This window comes from Xenia sp. Carnegie-2017, unplaced genomic scaffold (assembly GCF_021976095.1).
Source record: "Xenia sp. Carnegie-2017 unplaced genomic scaffold, XeniaSp_v1 HiC_scaffold_6, whole genome shotgun sequence".
In the NCBI taxonomy this organism is placed as follows: domain Eukaryota; kingdom Metazoa; phylum Cnidaria; class Anthozoa; order Malacalcyonacea; family Xeniidae; genus Xenia; species Xenia sp. Carnegie-2017.
This window is the reverse complement of record NW_025813526.1, coordinates 19,030,130-19,045,272: the sequence shown is the minus strand read 5'-3', so window position 1 is coordinate 19,045,272 and position 15,143 is coordinate 19,030,130. Positions and strand designations below refer to the sequence as shown.

Genomic DNA, 15,143 nt, shown 5'->3' with positions numbered 1-15,143 from the left:
CACAAGACTCTGCAGGGGGGAGGTAATTTTGAGTTCAAACACTCTGTGATTTTATTTTTCTAACAGATTTTAGAGAAGTCTTTAAGGATTTTATTTGAAGAAAGAGACGTGAGTCTTGTGAAGAAGTTTGTCCAGCGGCAGTTCGTTAAAATGATGAAAGATAGAGTATCGATTCAGGATTTCATCTTTGCTAAGGAATATCGTGGTATGAAAAGATATAAACCAAAAGCATGTGTTCCAGCTTTGGAAGTTGCAAAGTTCAATTTATTGTTGAAATGAAAAATCCTCTTTATATTGTTTTCATGATTACAGTTTTACTATTTCTATTTTTGTATAGACGTCATTTGTCACGTGATCGTCGCGCGGAACCTCGCGTGGGAGAACGTGTACCTTACGTCATTGTTAACGGCAGTCCTGGACTACCATTGATTCAATTGGTTAAAGAGTAAGTTCAAATGTTGCTGTCATTCATTATTTTACGTTATGTATCATGACAAAAGCTGTTGGAATGTTATTAATAAATACTTTAGTATAAATATGATTGTCTTCATTAAACAATCTTCTTGTTTTAATTTTCTTCAGTCCTATTCATGTGTTAAATGATAAAAATCTACGCCTCAATACCATCTACTATGTTCAGAAACAAATACTTCCCCTATTGGATCGCGTTTTTTCCTTGATTGGTGTTGATGTGTTTTCATGGTATACATAACTACCCCGCTATATCCCTCGACATCGTGTTATTCCAAGGAAACTAAAAGTTACTTGTCATAAGTACATTCCTGAATTGATTAAAAAGCTAGATTAATTTATTTGAACAAATTTTAGCGTTCAATTTCTCTGTTTTTTACAACTCTACACTGTCCTGTATGTGAACAATTAACACAGCACGGTTTGTGTCAAAGTTGTCGTAGCAACCCTCAAAAGTCTGTCTTTATTCTGGAAGGGAGAGTGGGGAACTGGGAAAGAAAATACAGTCATCTTAAATAGGTATGCTTAATAAATAACCTAATAATTATGGTTTGTCTTTTTCATGACATTTATTTTTTTCATATTGTAGATATGTTTTCAGTGTTGTGGAGCTAGAGATGAACAACTGAGCTGTATATCACTGGATTGTCCTGTTATGTTTAAACTAGAGAAGTTAAAAACAAATATGGAATATGGAATGACATTAAGAGACTTTCAAAAAACAATTGAAGAAAGTTATGGTCAGTCAGAGGTAAACAATATAACCACCAAACGTTGATGGTATATTATCATCGTTGAAATCTTGATGAAATAGAGATTTCACATTTTTCGCTAAAGCATTTTCTTGGCGAAGCACATTTGTTATAGATTTAACTTTGTGAGGTTAAACTAAAGGCGGCCCAAAAAATCACTTAAATTGTATAAACCAACGATAACTCGCCCCGTTCCATTGTAACACACCGTGCCCCGCAAACTTTGTATTGATTAATTGTATCTATATTATATATTCATTTATGTATTTGTTTTTATTATTTATTAATATATTTTTTTAGGTAAATATATAATACAGATACAATCAATCAATACAAAGTTTGCGGGGCACGGTCTGTTACGATGGAATGGGGCGAGTTATCGTTTGTTTATACAATTTCAGTGATTTTTTGGGCCGCCCGCCCATGGTTAAACTTTGTAATTTAAACATTCATATTTTTATAGCACAAACCTAAAGGGTTTTGGAGTTCCAGTAATTTATAATGGATCATAATGGGTCACCATTTCGCTATTCTGTCAAGGATTGCCATCTAATACAGGTATAAATGTACATAAATGATCACAAGAAATATTTTTTTGCCCAATTGACTTAACTTCTTTGGATGTAGTAAACAATGCCATTTCTGTTACTCCTAAAATATTCTTGTTTTTGGAGCACTAACATTGTTTCGTTGTAACTCATTATTTTCGATATCAACAGACACATAAATGCAAGCTAAAGATTAATTAAGCATAGACGGACAAACAACGAAGCATGCAACATAGATATCAAAATAAGCCGTATAAAAAATAGTGACTTTCAGACAACTTTCACGTTAATAATATTTCTATTTCTTCAATTCATTTACCGTTTCACCAGGTTGGTTGCTGACGCATTCGACAATTATTTCTTTAATGTGCTTATAACTTTTAAATTTTCCTTTTAATAATTATACAGGATGTATCATTGAAACATTCTTTATACAATGATAATTTGTAAAAAATAGGCACTTGATGAGAACGTAAGGATTTGCTTTTTTATGATTGACAATTACAAAATACCAGTATGATTGATATAATCTGACAAAAATGGGTGGAAACTCAAAATGTCGGATATCAAAACACAACACCATAACAAGGTTTTGCCAACACAACCACTACAACTTTGTTGTTTACATTTTCTATGTTATATATCTGCATAATGTCAAAAACATCTCGCTATTGCCTGCGTTTCATTAGTCCATCGAACATTGGTGTCTACTATCTAATCTCTGAACAAACAAACGTTTAAATTAATAAAATTTGGGAATGGTATATAAAAAAGTGGAAATATTAATTACGCTATATCTTAGTAATGAGAGGCCTCGATCCTCGTCGAAGACATTTCTCAATACTACCTTTGAAAATGTTTTAACCTAGGAATTAAAAAGCAAATAATGTTTCCTTACCATTATGTTATTTGCTTATATATTTTCAAAATTAGCCCTGTTCTTCACCAGAAACTTTTATATAATGACAAACATTAATGTCGAAATGTACGTTCAAGCGGTTAACGAATATTCGAGTTCTTGAAAAATACCGCGATTTTTTAAGTGCTTTTTATGTCATTGAGTTTACTATTTATCTTAGGCCTGTTTGAAACGTGGAATTTTACATGAGCCGAATGTATTTAAAACAAAAGATATCGAGGATTTTTTTCTCATTTTATTTTGTTTTTAATGCATTTGGTTCACGTAAAATGCGACGTTTGAAACGGACCTTACCCTTACAACGACATAACGAATTTTCTTTGTTACGCAAGCAGGAACCTTAAAAATTAAAGCGTTCGCTCATAAAAAACAAAAAGAAATGAGTGCATTTAGCAGCAAGTCTTTTTTACTTGTGTACCATGTAGAATTAAGTACACGCCTAGAACTGACCAATCAGAAAACACACGCTTTCCGCAACTTGGGGCATATTTTAAGATCAACTCAAACTTTCAATGCGTTATTTAAATCTCTACCTTCCTACTAACACGAAGAATATTTGCCGAAAGCAAAGTATATCTTTGACTTTTTCCATAACATGTTCAGGTAAATGTGATTTTTGATATTCGTGTTCGGAGAGAACTCTCTCTTTGATTGAAGTGTGAAATGTAAACGACATTAATATCTTTATGCAAAATGTATGACCTAAATATACGTCTTCTTATAAAGTTTTCGTTTTTGTTAATGTTAATTCTTTGCTTTATTTTAGACATGAACATTTTTCTGTTAATGCGATCGAGAAACATAGAACAAATGTTGGTGGTTTTAATTCACCATGATGGAGGACTTGAATAAATAAAGAAATTGATTATTGACCACGATGAAAACGTATTTGGCTTTTGTTCACCATTCCCTTGAGGCTGAGCTATTTATGAATTGATATTCTACTTCCTCTGAACTGCTTTATAACTGAGGAAATGTTAAGATGGTAAGTATCTTTTTCCTCGTTCATCGTTTTTGACAGTAATTTTGCAAGACGTATATATATTGTGAGTCCACCAGGCCGTTTACATGGCAAGCTATGAATGGGAAATCAAAAGATTTTGTTCTTTAGCGACGTTTCAATCTCCAGTGTCTCCAAGTCAAATGCAGTTTCTTGGCCTTTGGCTGTTTTAAAACGTTTTCCTGATCATTTTTCTTTCTTAGATCACGATTCTTGTCTCGAAAATTGTTCGCAAGACAAGTCACTTTTAACCAACGATTTATGATGGTAAAATTTTTACAGCAACAAAATAAACTCATTAGAAAGTTGTGTTTATCTCAGGTGTTTAAATTAGCTATTGTAACTTTACACAATTTCATTTTCTTTACAGATGAATAAAACTACGCCATTATCAAACGCCCAAATTTCGACGTTTTTTAATGTAAAAATCTTGTGGGATAAAAACATGGAATTTATCTTCATAAAAAAAAACAAATTATAAAATTCCTAATTTTCTTACTGCAGTCAATATTTTCAATTTCATGCCGTGTGCGACATGCACAGTTGTAAGAAATGGCCAACTTGCTTCTGTGCTTGCCGTCGTCGACATGAAACTGAGGATATTTGTCAGATAGGCTGGAAATTAGCTAGATACGATGGTTAATATCGTCCATTCTTTTTCTTCCGAAACAAGTTTAACTGTTTTCAGTTTGTTGGTCTAAATATCTAAAATCAAATGAAAAAAATAGTAATTTATCTTTTTGTGAAACGACAATCCTTGCACATTATGATGTTTTTGTCTGACTTTAGTCTTTACGTCTACTTTTGTGTCTACCTTTTTGTTTCCATTAGTCTTCGTCTTTTTGTCAATCTTTCGTGTATCTTTTTGTATATCTTTTTGACTTTATTTGTGTTACCTTTTCATCTATGTTTTTGTCTACCTTTGTGCCTACCTTTTTCTCTATATTTTTGTCCACTTTTGGGTCTACCTCAGTTTCTATACCTTTGCGCCTCTCTCTTTTGTTTTTGTTTCCATTAGTCTTCGTCTTTTTGTCAATCTTTCGTGTATCTTTTTGCATATCTTTTTGCCTTTGTGTTACCTTTTTGTCTGTTTTTGTCTACTTTTGTGTCTACTTTTTTGTCTATGTTTTTGTCCACCTTTGTGTCTAGCTCAGTGTCTATACCTTTGCGTCTCTCTTTTGTTGTTTTTTCGCTTTATAATATGAAGAGTTATATCACAAGAAGAAGAAAGTCTCACAGGAAACCCACACAGTAAAAAGAAAAGGGCCATTTTAGCCCCATGAGGTCGTTTTGGCTTTTGAAATTGCTAGCCGTATTGGCTAACAATAAGGGCTAAAACAGACAATAGAGCCGTTTTGGCTCCATGACGAATGTATTTTTTGCATTTTAGCAGTTTTAATTGCTTTTGAACAAACTAAATCACATATTATGACAAAGATATGATATTTTAGTTCTCAAAAAATTTTTGATAGGCAACATTTCACAATGTGATGATATTTATTATGAACATACGCACTGCATCTTTTAAATCAGTAAATATTGGTATTAATTGTAATTGTGAATATCACATTTAGGCCAAACATGTGTCTGGTTATGTGAACAGACAGGATTCAGAAAGTGAAGTGGGAGATAGTACTGCAACGATCTTTGTGGGTAAAACTGAATTTCAGGATGTACTGCTCTGTTTACAACATAGGTACGGTAATGCTCACAAAACTCTTTTGTGTACAAAATTTCAGCAGCAAAATACACCCTTTCAATTGATGAGTTTAAAACATGGATTGATTTAATCTCAGCAAAAACAGGCAGAAAATTGTTGAAGCCCACATGGATAATTGCCCCAATTTTGTAGAGTGTTCCAAGGATTTTTACCCAGGAAGTCCTATAAAAAAATAGTACATACTTTAAAATTTTCATTAATTAATGAGCACACATGGGTCAGATATTGCACACCAAGCAGAGCCAATGCTTGTAGAAAAATTTCCCATGGATGATACATGACAATGTATGTCCACTTACTTGTACACAAGATCTTGATCATTCAAGTGACCATCAATTTGTTTTAATTCTTCTTTTGATGGATCATGTAAAACTGAATGTTGCGAACCTTGACAATGAAAAAAAGAATGTGCAGCAAGTAAAAATTATTCCAAAAGTTGACAGCTGATAAAAATGTAAATGCAGAGACTTCAGGGAATTTGGGCATTGAACCATTTCATGTTTAGATTTAAAGGGCCGAATTTGGCCCCTCTTTAAAGGGCCGAATTTGGCTCTAAATTATGGGGCCGTTCTGGGGTCAATATTTTGGCCCCATTCTGGGGGCTAAAATGGCCCTTTTCTTTTTACTGTGCACAGGTTTCTATTCTGGGCCCTTTGTTATTCCTAATATATTTCAACGACTTGGCTAATGTGATACAATCCTTTAGTTAGGTGATGAGAACTTACAACATAAAGGAAGTTTATAAATACCTTGGCAAAGAAACAGACAATCTTAATTTGAATTCTATTTTAATAAATGCTTTGTCGTTTATGTTCAAAATAGTGCGCGAAAATGATAAAAAATGAATCCTTGAGTATCAAGTTTTGCTCAATCATGGAAATTGTAAATGTCAGATAGTTTCAAATATTTTCAAGGTTGAAAAATAAGACATCACCATGATAGTCAGTCAACAAACCAGCAAAATCAAAGTGAAGCACCTTTCATGTTGACGAAAATATGCTCAGAGGTGAAAGAATGCGACTTTGACCAAAATTTTTCAACGCGCTTGCATTTCACTCATTTTCCTTCCAAATCGCAACAAACAACAGCATCCATAGCTAGAACCTAGAGCTCTTTTTTTAAATATTTAAAACTACAGTTATTTATTCAGTATTTTACACACATCAGCAAGTAAAAGTTGAAATACCTTTTTTTGAAACACTCTGTATCAAGAACTTAGATTCCCAGACCGTGGGGGTTCCCCTTAGGATAAATCAACTTAAATGTATATTTTATTAAATACGTGTATAATTTACGGAAAATAAAAAAATAATCAAAGGAAGATATCAGAATTCAGTCCTTTAATAACACCATGACAACTCGTAGCGTATAGCAAGTCTACCAGTGCTATGAAAATAAATATTTTGTTGTTCAATTACTTTTTCGTTACTCACTACACTACATATGAGATGACGAAAGTAAATATGGGCCAGGCACACATAATTAGAGTAAAAGCTCCATTTTTCTTGACTACATCACTACCTAAAGCATACATAAAGATAAATTACATTGTCAGGTGGTCTCCAATGCCAGATCTATCAAAACGCTTGTCAGCAAAGAATTTTTATTGTGTTTAGTCTTTACAGATAGGAATGGATTTTGACTTCATTTCAAGGAATTTGATTTATATTAACTTTTTTAATTTATACTTGAATTTCTTGGGATCAGAGATAACCACAACATTTTCTAATGTGATTTAGTGGTAAAATCATTTATGTAGCTAGGAGAATCAGTTTCAAAGCAATGCAAAGTATAAACTAAAGAAAAAGCAAGACATGAATGTCATAGCAATGAAAATGACTCATTACTGTCCATATCAGTAGTAAAGACATCAGTAGAAATGACTCATTTACTGTTCTTATCATTTGTAAAGACATTAGCCAAAAATGTCTGGTCATGTCATTCACTCCTGAACATGGATACATACTTTAAAGAGGGTGTTGCCTAGAAATATATTCCTAATATAAACTTTTAATAGTTTGTACACAATTTCTCTAATGTTCAAATAATATTTTGGAAAACAAATAAGAAGTTCCTTGCAAAATGAAATACTAACTGTTACACACAATGCCAGAGCTCTTCAAGATGCCCAGGGAGTAAATGGCATAGCAGACTCTTTATTTTGGGTAGGAGGCACATATTCATGTATTCATGTTCTGCCACATTAAGTACTGTTGAAATCCATTGTTTTCAACTTATTAAGACATGCATATATGAATTTGTGCCCCCCCACCCCAATTAACAAGTATTCTGCACCACTGCTGGGATTTTTTATATATTAGTAAATCTGGTTGTCTAAAATCTGGCAGTCGGACAGTTAAATGTGTCATTTTCACTTCTGTCAAAGCTATGGCAATGATATCCTGCTTTTTCTTCTTCAGGTTATTTATAACTTTTACTTCATATTGCCTTAATAGTTTGAACTATAATAAAGTATTATTGAACCAATCATTAAATGATTAAACCAATCATTAAATGATTAAACCAATCATTCAATAAATATTTCCTCCAAAATAAAAAACAAACAAACGTTGTCACGCCAATTAAGGTGTTAGTCTCCAAATCAAATATGATTGGATCAAATAACAATAACTGCATGTCCATTTCAAACAACTACAATTCTCATAATTAGAAATATACAAATAACTGTACATTTCTTATAAAAAACTGTTCCAGTAAATAAATGATAGTTGAAAACTTGAAAATACAAATGTTTGAATATTGTCAATAATATATTTATACCTTTTATAAATATACAACTGTTGTTATTTGAACCTTTGTTCATTGAAAATGAGCTACGATATCATTTCCTCTTCTTCTATCTCCTTATACGTTTTCTCACGGACAGGAGTATTTTAGCTTCTAGTAAATAAAAGATTAATACAAGTCCAAATGCTTCAGTTTCAATATCTATAGTTTGTTTATAACCAAATGAAGATTGTTGTATATTATTGCAGTATATGTTCAGGTCCAAATGCTTTTCTTTCAATGTCTATGTCTCTAAACTGAAAATACAACTGCCCTTTGTCCTTTTTTTCTTCCTTTATCTCACGAAACGTTTCACAAATACGGAAGACTTTTAGCTGTTGGCAAATAAAAGATAAATATAGAGGTCAAATGCTTCACTTTCAATTTCTATCGTTTAAAGGGGTAGTCAGACCTTAACACAACTTTCGCTCATATGAAAGTGTGTATTGTTCTTACCTCTCTCGCAAAATCCTAGGTTTCCAATTCAAATTTAACTCGAGAAATAATGCCTTAAATGTGTGTATTTTTCGATCTCCATTGTGTACATGCAAGCGAAGCCGCAGTCCAGCAGCGGTTTTTCGTCGTGACGTCACTGCGCGGTGATCTTTGTCAACATAAGACAAAATATACTAGCAAAAGTAGAAATTACGCATAGGCATATTCATAGTTGCATTTTATTTTCTAAGTTTTTAAATTATTTTGCGCAATGGATACGGATTAGTCAAACGATTCCTCTAGTAATTATTCTGGAAGCAGTGTTTAAAACTACGAAGAAATGATTAACAATCAAAACATGATTCAACCATATGCTTATGAGCCGATTGAAACAGACTCTAGCGACGAGCCTATGGACGACTCCGACGAAGTTCAGCTGTTGTAACAATGAATGAAGACTCAGCACAATTTGAGGGAATAGATACTCCGGACTGTATTACAGATAATCCTGTTTTTCGAAATCTTTGTTTAAATTATTGGGTATTACGACTGGCATGGAGTGAGTACAAACAACACTATGGTTCAAGAGCTGAAGAAGGAGCTGAACACAAAAGACAAAGACATGTGGCTTACAGGCAACTGGTTCGATGGTGTTGGAATGTATTGGGCAAGGAAATTAGAGTACCACTACCATCTTTTGTTTAGCTACATTTCCAACCATCAGGTCTAGAAGAGGACTTTGTCTTTGAGGGTTTTAAATTCGCTGATGAATAATAATGGTAATGTAAATTATTATAGCCATATTTATAAGTATCGTTAATGATGAATTACTAATAAATAAAAATATAAATTGGATTTAGTAAATGAACAATAAATACAAATTATAATGGCCAAGCCAAACCAATTCTTTATTTGTGCTATGCAAGGATTTTGGTGTACATAATTAAAAAGTGCCTTTGCTAATGAATTTGCATAGCAAAACAAAAAATTGGGCTACTTTACTATTAGAGATTCTCTTATTATTGTGCTTGTATAATACTTTCTTTGTTTGGCTTTTCTATAGATGCAATATTTCTTGAAATGCTTGCTGATAAAGAAATCTTGTTATGTACATTTTTTACATTAAAACAGCAGACATCTTCCATCATACCTTGCACAAAAGAATATGACTTAAACAGTCCCCAAAAAATAGTTATGTATATATCAATATTCATAATTAATAATAAGAGAATCTCTAATAGTAAAGTAGCCCAATTTTTGTTTTGCTATGCAAATTCATTAGCAAAGGCACTTTTTAATTATGTACACCAAAATCCTTGCATAGCACAAATAAAGAATTGGTTTGGCTTGGCCATTATAATTTGTATTTATTGTTCATTTACTAAATCCAATTTATATTTTTATATATTAGTAATTCATCATTAACGATACTTATAAATATGGCTATAATAGTTTACATTATCATTATTATTCATCAGCGAATTTAAAACCCTCAAAGACAAAGTCCTCTTCTAGACCTGATGGTTGGAATGTGCTGCTAAGATGGTACTCTAATTTCGCCCAATACATTCCAACACCATCGAACCAGTTGCCTGTAAGCCTGTCATGTCTTTGTGTGCTCCTTCTTCAGCTCTTGAACCATAGTGTTGTTTGTACTCACTCCATGCCAGTCGTAATACCCAATAATTTAAACGAAAAACAGGATTATCTGTAATACAGTCCGGAGTATCTATTCCCTCAAATTGTGCTGAGTCTTCATTCATTGTTACAACAGCTGAACTTCGTCGGAGTCGTCCATAGGCTCGTCGCTAGAGTCTGTTTCAATCGGCTCATAAGCATATGGTTGAATCATGTTTTGATCGTTAATCATTTCTTCGTAGTTTGAAACACTGCTTCCAGAATAATTACTAGAGGAATCGTTTGAGTAATCCGTATCCATTGCGCAAAATAATTTAAAAACTTAGAAAATAAAATGCAACTATAAATATGCTTATGCGTAATATCTACTTTTGCTAGTATATTTTGTCTTATGTTGACAACGATCACCGCACAGTGACGTCACGACAAAAAACCACTGCTGGACTGCGGCTTCGCTTGCATGTACACAATGGCGATCGAACAAGAGGCAAAAATACACACATTTAAGGCATTATTTCTCGAGTTAAATTTAAATTGGAAACCTAGGATTTCGTGAGAGAGGTAAGAACAATATACACTTTCATATGAGCGAAAGTTGTGTTAAGGTCAGACTACCCCTTTAAACTTTATTATGTTGGTCTTTCGTATTTTTCCTATCACAGTAAATTACAACGTGATTGCTTTCTCGTAATATTAACATGGTCCAAATGTTTTCGTGTCAATTTCTTTCGCTCTTGCATAAAAATCTTTTGCTTTTTCGTACTCCCCCATTTTACGGTAAACCGAACCCAGATTGCTGTACGTTTTCGCAAAATTAACATGGTCAGGTCCAAATGCTTTTGTTTTTATTTCTATTGCTCGTTCATAAAAATCTTTTGCTTTTTCGTACTCTCCCATATTATAGAAAACCAAACCCAGATTGTTGTACGTTGACGCAATATTAACATGGTCCGGTCCAAATGTTTTCGTTTCAATTTCTATCGCTCGTTCATAAAATTCTTTTGCTTTTTCGTACTCTCCCATGTTATAGAAAACCAAACCCAGATTGTTGTACGTTGTCGCAATATTAACATGGTCCGGTCCAAATGCTTTTGTTTGAATTTCTATCGCTCGTTCATAAAAATGTTTTGCTATTTCGTACTCCCTCATATTATCGTAAACCAAACCCAGATTGTTGTACGTTGACGCAATATTAATATGGTCAGGTCCAAATGTTTTTGTTTCAATTTCTATCGCTCGTTCATAAAAATATTTTGCTATTTCGTACTCTCCCATATTATAGTAAACGAAACCCAGATTGTTGTACGTTGGCGCAATATTAACATGGTCAGGTCCAAATGTTTTCGTTTTAATTTCTATCGCTCGTTCATAAAATGTTTTGCTATTTCGTACTCTCCCATATTATCGTAAACCAAACCCAGATTGTTGTACGTTGACGCAATATTAACATGGTCAGGTCCAAATGTTTTTGTTTCAATTTCTATCGCTCGTTCATAAAAATGTTTTGCTATTTCGTACTCTCCCAAATTATAGTAAACAAACCCAGATTGTTGTACGTTTTCGCAATATTAACATAGTCAGGTCCAAATGCTTTTGTTTCAATTTCTATCGCTCGTTCATAAAAATCTTTTGCTTTTTCGTATTCTCCCATATTTTTGTAAACCGAACCCAGATCGTTGTACGTTGTCGAAATATTAACATGGTCAGGTCCAAATGTTTTTGTTTGAATTTCCATTGCTCGCTCGTGAAAATATTTCGCATTTTCATATTCTCCATTCGTACAAAGGAATACACCCAGCTTGTTGTACGAATATGAAACATCAATATGATCAACACCTAACACTTTAGTTTGAATTTCTGTTATTTGATAAAGTACTTTAGTTGCAAGTTTATAGTTGCAAAATCTTTTCAAAACATCTACAAAATATTTGGCAACTTTCCAATTTCGTTCATCAAGTTTTTGTTTTGATGATTTTACATCGATCAACTTATTTAGGAAATGTTGAAATGATGAATTTGTTATGAATTTAATTAGATGTGGAATTATTTGATTTCATCTTCTCTGTCTTTAAAATGATTTAGTGCCAAAGAAACTTGACAGGCAAGATCATCTGCAGACTTTTTAGAATTATTTTCGTTTTGTTTACAGCCAAAGGTCTGCGATGAATAATTTATGATGACTTCGTGTACAACGCTGTGCAGGCGGATTTCTTTGTTTTCCGTTTGAAGGAATAAAGAACAATGCTTTAATTGAAGACAGACATCTTCTGCAGATTTTTGTGGATCAATGCTTTTAATAAATTGTATTATAACATCTTGTGGTAAGGGATCGAAAGATATTATCGAGAAAAATTTAAAAACATGTTCCAACAAGATGGATTCTTCAGCATTTTTTTGTACAGCTAACATAACTGTTTTCATTCCTAAGTAAGTTGTGTTTATTTTTTGAAAATTGGCATCCATGTTCTGTCGCTCTCCTTCATTCAACTTATCAAAATATTGTTCCCACGTGAATGTCGGATTTACACTTTTTACACTACTTACGTAGGAAGCTGCATTTGCCAGGAACAACGGTTGACGATTTAATTTGTCTGATAAGTCCTTTAAACATTTTTCATCTTTCTTATGAATATCAGAAAAGACAGATAGAAGTTGTCGACATTCTTCATTGTTCATACCATGACTAACTGAAATGTGTTTATTTAGATCTCCATCTGGTGGTATAGCATCTGTATTTTGGACAGTTACTATAATTTGACCATTTTTCCAGCTATGATCACCAACTTGAGGTAATAATGGATAAATTTTATGAAGTTCAACCACGTTATCTACAACAATCCACCATGTTTGCCAAGATTTCAGTTGTTGTGTCAGCAATAATTGAATATCTTTAATTTTGTCTTCGCTGCTTTTTGCTTCTTTTGAGATATTTTCAATGACAGTTTTATCATTGTTAAAACGTTGACAAAATTCAGTATAAGTTTTTAAAAGGGATTCGGCATCATTTCCTTCGAGTGTCATCACAAATGTTGTTCTATTTTCCCAGTCAACCGACTTAAACATTTCTTCGCAAATTTGTCTAGCTAATTCAGATTTACCACTACCAGGATTACCAGAAATATAATAATATGTTAATTCATTATTGTTAGTACTGCGCAAGTTATTGAGATCTGCTGTGATTTGATCAAGTAACTCTGTACGTTTAACCACATCGTGATTTGCTTTGCAAGGAAGTACTTGAAAAGAATTAAATCTGTTTCGTTCACTTTTTATTTCATTAATTTCATTAAATAAAAATCCTAGATCTTGAAATGACTTTTCAATATCACAAAGCATTGTTTGAAATTCGTCATCAGAAACGCTTCCTTTATTTTCATGGATGAAGTTGTTTCTGATAACACGAAGTTTATCCACAGCAGCCTTAGATTTTGGGTCAAGTTTTGCTCCAACTGAGTTGGAAAACAATACCGCTGCAAACAGTGTTGTACAGTCCCACTTACTGGTGTCACCATTTTGAAATTTTGACAGAATATGTTTGTCAGGAGGTTTCTTTTTTGTTTTTTCAATATTGAACAACTTCATACCACTGACGTTTGTATTTTCCCATTCTCCGAGAGATTCTTTGTAATGATGGTTCCATTCTTGGATAAAAAAATCAACAAGCTTCTTTTCAATATCTGTAAGTATTTCTTGCAGGTAGGAGTTATTAATTTTTTCTCTTGACTGCATCTAAGGGTCATAAAATTATTAATATCAAAATAAAATGGTTCTTTAATTAGAGCTTATAGACAACTAAAATTGTTGAAGATCAAACATAGCTACGTAATGTTACAGTTTTACTTGTATGAGTAAATGAATATCAAGGATGGCAGCTGAAAACAACGCAATTAAACATTTTAGTTTTCCTGCATTTAGGCATTTGGCTACATTTTGGTAGTAGCGTCGCCAGGATTTTGCGAGTGGGGGAGGAGGGGGCAGAAAATTTGTACCAAGTCCGTTGTTAGTAAAATCGCCCTAAACATTGCTTCTACACTTGAAATTTTTGAAATATTCATCACAACATGAATAGTTTCAATTTTTAACTTCTCAGTTAAACCTTGGCGGATTTGTGCATTCTTCGTGTTATGACGCTACGTAGATTGATTATTGATTTTAATGAAATGTCTTCATATTATAATACTTCCAGAAGTGCATAATTTTCATGAACCTTACTCTTAGTCATTGCTATATTTGTATTTATGTGCTTCAAAACTGGCTGACGCTTTTGCAGAGTTGGTCCAATGTCTGGTTGACAGAAGTTTGTCTATTGTGATTTGGGAGGCAAAAGACAATGAACGGAGAGCTTTAGAAATCCTCAGACATCACTATCAAGGCAGAGGAAAACCTCGCATCATCGCTCTTTACACAAAACTCACTTCGCTGAAAAAAGTGACGACGAGACTGTCACAGATTATATATTGCGAGCGGAACGATCGGCAACAGCCTAAAGAGAAGCCAAGGCGATAATAAGTGATGCATTACTCATTGCAATGGTTTTGAAGGGTCTGTCAAGCACGTACGACTTCTTTGCTACCGTAACAATTCAATGGAAAGACAAATGACATTTACGGAATTTAAAAACTCGTTACGAAGTCATGAAGAAAATTTATCTTACCAAACCATTGTCACCAAAAACTGAGGTAGGTGATAGCGTTATGTATGTGAAACCTAAATTTGACGAAAATTGTTTCAAATGTGGAAAAAAGGGACACAAAATCTCACAATGCCAAGTGAAGGGGAACAAGTGGTGCTCCATATGCAAAACCAAGACCCACGACACGAAAGATTGCCGAAAGACGAAAGAAACGTAGAAGACAGCTAAAGACGGGCAGCG

General features: G+C 33.3%; 3 long non-coding RNA genes and 1 pseudogene across 3 annotated transcripts in view; 2 read left to right on the top strand and 2 right to left on the bottom strand.

Annotated features, from left to right (window-relative positions):
* Positions 1 to 13,859, bottom strand: part of LOC124456826 — a 36,950-nt gene extending 23,091 nt beyond the window's left edge. The window contains exons 1-2 of the long non-coding RNA XR_006952489.1: positions 13,848 to 13,859; positions 13,739 to 13,740 (exon numbers count right to left, since the gene is read on the bottom strand). This is a non-coding gene — a long non-coding RNA (uncharacterized LOC124456826). The remainder of the gene's footprint in view (positions 1 to 13,738; positions 13,741 to 13,847) is intronic.
* On the top strand, positions 51 to 3,574 carry LOC124456815 (annotated as a pseudogene).
* LOC124456825 lies at positions 3,920 to 4,168 on the top strand. The gene is made up of 2 exons (XR_006952488.1): positions 3,920 to 3,957; positions 4,061 to 4,168. It is a non-coding gene; the product is annotated as an uncharacterized LOC124456825 (long non-coding RNA).
* LOC124456824 lies at positions 5,066 to 5,800 on the bottom strand. The gene is made up of 2 exons (XR_006952487.1): positions 5,710 to 5,800; positions 5,066 to 5,572 (listed from the first exon to the last, which is right to left on the bottom strand). It is a non-coding gene; the product is annotated as an uncharacterized LOC124456824 (long non-coding RNA).
* Positions 13,860 to 15,143: the final 1,284 nt, after the last annotated feature.